This window comes from Rhinopithecus bieti, unplaced genomic scaffold (assembly GCF_001698545.2).
Source record: "Rhinopithecus bieti isolate Rb0 unplaced genomic scaffold, ASM169854v2 scaffold_10657, whole genome shotgun sequence".
In the NCBI taxonomy this organism is placed as follows: domain Eukaryota; kingdom Metazoa; phylum Chordata; class Mammalia; order Primates; family Cercopithecidae; genus Rhinopithecus; species Rhinopithecus bieti.
In genome coordinates this window covers 1,390,164-1,394,876 of record NW_016806691.1, presented here as the reverse complement: position 1 = coordinate 1,394,876, position 4,713 = coordinate 1,390,164, and the positions used below count along the sequence as shown (strand labels likewise).

The 4,713-nt window shown below is 40.3% G+C and overlaps 1 protein-coding gene across 3 annotated transcripts in view; it reads right to left on the bottom strand.

The window, feature by feature from the left end:
• The window catches only part of IL33 (interleukin 33), a 98,737-nt gene extending 96,337 nt beyond the window's left edge, over positions 1-2,400 (bottom strand). For 2 of the 3 annotated variants that reach the window (XM_017877450.1, XM_017877451.1), the window contains exon 1: positions 2,118-2,398. The gene's annotated coding sequence lies outside the window, so the exon portion shown is untranslated. Of the gene's footprint in view, positions 1-2,117 lie in introns of all 3 variants that reach the window. The other variant, XR_001886637.1, reaches the window with a different exon arrangement.
• Between the last annotated feature and the right edge of the window lie 2,313 nt (positions 2,401-4,713).

Below are 4,713 nucleotides of genomic sequence, written 5' to 3'. Positions count from 1 at the left end.
TGAGGGAAAGGAAAGTGGAAGATAAACCAAGTGTATAATTTCTAAGAAATTGACTTTTTGTTTTAAATGTGGGGACCTTGGCAATGGACTTTATAGTCTGTAGTGCCTTTTGGCTGAGAAATTTCCTTTAGCACCTATTTTTATTAGTTTTTAAAGCAAAGAAAGCCAAATACTATTTTACATTTAACAGTGCTTCCTGTATGATTTTTATATCAGATAAGCTAAATTTTACCTTTATATTAGTGGGTTATTAATGTTAAACCTAATTTTAAAAAAACCTTGTAGACATATTTATCCAATTTTAATGTTTGACCATAAGGTAAGATTTTATAGACTCTTTTAACCTTTCATAATTTTGCTAAAGAGCAGGTTGGTGCTTTAAGAAAACCTGCTATGCTTTTATTTTAATGTCCAGTTTACAGAAAACTGGATGATACCTCTTTAACTTTAGCCAATGTTTACACACAGAACACAGAATTTTCTTTAAAATGTTAATTGACATTTTAAAACTTGATTAAACCTTTAAAATAATATACACATATTTTAACCTTTTAATGTAGGTAAAAATTTATATTCTATGCCTCCTTATAATTCTTTTACCAAAGGTATATTTTACTTTCCTTATATACCTTACACATAAACTATTGTTTTTTTGTTTGTTTGGTTTTTCTTTAGTTTTATATTAAGGAGGCCTAGTTACTTTTAAATTATAGAACATTTCTTGCATAAAGTTTTTTTTATAACATTTTTCTCTTTCACGACTTTTGCAGACAATTCTTTGACATGCTTTAACTTTCTAACTTATTACGAATAATTTTTTCTTTAAACAACCAGTTAGTTTATTTCAGGACAAGAATTTACCATATAATACTCTTTTTACATAAATTCTGCCCCTGCCCCGCCTTTTTTTCCTTTTTTCTGAAGATGGTAACCATTCTTTTCTAAAGCGAACTTCTTTTATGTCTGTGGGCTAGACTGTCTAAGGTCACAAGAATAGAAGTTAGTATAATACATGTTACACTGTTAACTTTTAGCAAACTTTACTTTCGTTGAAAACCTTGTAAGTTTGGGATTTTAATTATCCTTTGCTATTAATAAGACCTTATTTTGTCTAAATTAATTTGGAATTGGTATAGATGGCTTTTAAAGGAATAGGGTACACTGTTTTTTTTCTTAACTACTTGTATATATCTCTTTCTCTTCCTTTCTCTCTTTGACTCTGTCTGTCTCTCTTTGACTTTATCTCTCTCTCTTTGACTTTCCTTTTACCTCTGTCTCTTTCTCTCTCTCTTCTCGCTTATGCTGCAGTTCTCTCAACTACTGTAGAGAGATCTAAAACCAGCTGTAACCAAGCATCTATGTATGGAAACTGGTCTGGGTGCCCTGGCTTTACAGGTTACCTTGTGCCATACCTTTGAAACAAGGGACCTGTCCAGGTTTCCTTCTGATGGCCAACCTACCTCTAATGCTGGCCAGTCTACTTTACACAAAGTTTTAAGTTTTCCTGGTGTCATAGTACTCCATAGTCTCCCTTAAATCCTTTCTTGAAATTTTTCAACATAGTTCCTAGTAGGGTGGGCTTATTTGTGCCTGACCCATGCTTTTTCAAGACAAAACACCATGCTCATGCTAACACCACACACACACCACAAAACAAAGAATGGGTAAAAAGGGCACACACACACTTTTGCAGTTTACACCAAACCAAAATCAAAACCAGAATCAGAGTATTCAGAAATCCAAGCCAGGTCAAAACCAACACCAAAGTATCAAGCAATCCAAGTCAAGTCAAAAACAAAAACCATCGTGCCAGTACAGTCATACCGTGGGTGATCAGGCCACACCTCCACTCAAATGGAGTAGGCAAGTTCCCAAGACAAGTCTGTCAAGCAATTCAAACCAAGTCAAAACCAAAGTGCTGATAAAGGCACTCCATGGGTAATCAGGCCACGCTTCCACTCAAATGGAGTGGGCAAGTTCCCAAGACTGGTCCTGTCAAGCAATTCAAATCAAGTCAAAACCAAAACCAAACCAAAGTGCTGATAAAGGCACGCCATAGGTGATCAGGCCATGCTTCCACTCAAACGGAGTAGGCAAGTTCCAAAGACTAGTCTTACCAAGTTTCAGATGTCCAGACTCCAAGTACCAGTTCCTTCTCAATGTTCAGGCACTATGTTGATCCTCCGTGGGGGCCTGCCACATATTGCTCTGGCGAGGCGTCCCACCGGGGCAAATGCCTACCCGGGAGCGCTCTCAGGATGCACGTCGCTCAGACTGGTCGGAGTCCCAGCAGGGATGTTCCACAGGACAGAAAGCCACCTAAGGAGCTGCCTCAACCATCCACCAATCACCTTGCTTCCCGGTCAGGGAACAAAGAAGTGTAGCAGGAAGAGCTGCAGACAAAACTCCTCAGACACCAAGTTAAAGAAGGAAGTCGTTTATTCAGCTGGGAGCATTGGGCAAGACTCCTGTCTCAAGAGCTGAGTTCCCCAAGTGGGCAATTCCTGTCCCTTTTAAGGACTCACAACTCTAAGGGGGTCCACTTGAGAGGGTTGTGATTGACTGAGCAAGCAGGGGGTATGTGACAGGCACTGCATGCACTGGTAATTCAGAGTGAAACAGAACAGACCAGGAAGTTTCACAATGTCTTTTCTATACAATATCTGAAATCTATAGATAACATAACCGGTTAGGTCAGGGATTAATCTTTAACTATCAGGCTTAGGTCAGGCAGGCCCAGACCTGGTTTCCAGTCTGTTTCTTGGTTTTGGGTCTGGTTCCTAGGTGCCAGACCCAAAAGATTCCTACCTGCCTTTTGTTTTGCTTTTCTTTTCTTTTCTGAGTATAAAACAATATAAAATAATGTGAGAGGGTCTGTCTCTCTTCTCTCATCAGGATCTGTTATGGGAAGGAAGCTGATGGGCCTGTCTTGTTGGCTGAGACATGTATGTATCGCCCAGCAGTAATTCTTTGCAGCAGGAAAGGCCAAAGCTGAGGCTGGACCTCCAAGGGACCCGCTGTGTGACAGATACTGGCATGCCTATCCCAATGGTTTATATGGGTATGCATCTTATAGTAGGTCTCTAGGTAGATGGGATAGTTCTATGCAGCAGGAGGAGTCAGAGCGGTTACTGGGGCCCATCAGGATCTGCTGTGGGACAGAAGCTGAAGAGCCCTTCTCATTGGTTCAAACAGGTATACATCTCCAAGCAGGTCTCAGCATAGATGTTTAATAGTTCCCCAACTGCAGCAGGATGGACTGGAGCTGAGATGGGGCCCCCTTGACATCTGCTGTGGGGCAGAAGCTGGAGAGCCCTGTCTCATTGGCTCAGAGAGGCACATTCTCCTTGCAAGTTTCTGTACAGATGGAATAGTTCCTTGGTTGCAGTATGAGAGGCCAGAGCTGAGACTGGGCCTCCTTGGTATCTGTTGTGGAACAGAAGTTTATGAGCGCTAGCCTGTCCGAGAGGCTCAGACTACTGAGCGGCAAGTTATGGACAAGTCTCCCTCTGGGTCCTTGTGTGAGTAGCTCTGAGCTGGTACCTCACCTGAGGGGGCTGGAGCAGAACCAGACAGCAGTGTTCAGATTGACTGCCAACACGACTGTCAGTGGGTAGATGAGCCTTTCTACTAGTGTGCACAATTTGTTCTTGACTCCTTGGCAGATGGCTTTGGTTGCAGGATCAAGGCCAAGTAGGGTTGAAACCAAATCCCTTGGGAGACTGGGTCATTTTCTGGCTTGAACCCAGGAACAAGCTTGGTGGATCAGCCACCTATGTGTAAGTCTTCCCTCTGCAAGTGATCCTCTGATGTCTTGGACTTCACTAGGGTTTCACAAACTCCTACCTCAATCCTGAGGCTCCTGCAGAGTGACTTTTTACCATAGATGGATGCAGAATTCCTGTAGGGAGATGTGAGTGGGTTACCTTCTATTCTGCCATCTCGGTCACTTCATTTTTATATGATATGTTTCTGATTTTATTGGATTAGGATCAGAGTTTGTGGTTTTAAAAACTTTTACTGTTTTATATTTTAATGTTTTCTGCAGCAAATATAATTTTTGTACAAATCATGGTCATATAAAATATATATTGTCAATTCTAAGGATATATGCATTTATTATATCAAGTTTTATTTGTGTTATTGTAAAAATAAGTAATTCAAAATCAAAGCTGTTGGAACTCTAAATTATTGTGAGCCTTAAAAAAATGTGAATTACGAGGCTTGAGTCACATCACAGGCTGCTGTAATGTAGGCAGTTAGAACCTTTTTTCCTCGTTATGGGTGAAAGCTTTTCCCTTACCTGCATTGTTTTGTAAAATGTTGTAAATGGTTGAAGGATGCCAGGGAAGACGCCCTTTCCTCTACACTATCAACTTTCATTATAAATTAACCTCCCTCTTTCCTTTCTCACGCAAAGACTTCATGGTTATCACATTGCCTTAACATGGAATGTTAAATACACTCTTTTAAATTTGAAAGGAAATGAAAGCCAGCTGTAAAGAAAAGAAAACAAGCCACACAGAAAAGAAAAGAAACTGTCTTTATAGCAGCATGATTTATAATCCTTTGGGTATATACCCAGTAATGGGATGGCTGGGTCATATGGTACATCTAGTTCTAGATCCTTGAGGAATCACCATACTGTTTTCCATAATGGTTGAACTAGTTTACAATCCCACCAACAGTGTAAAAGTGTTCCTATTTCTCCAC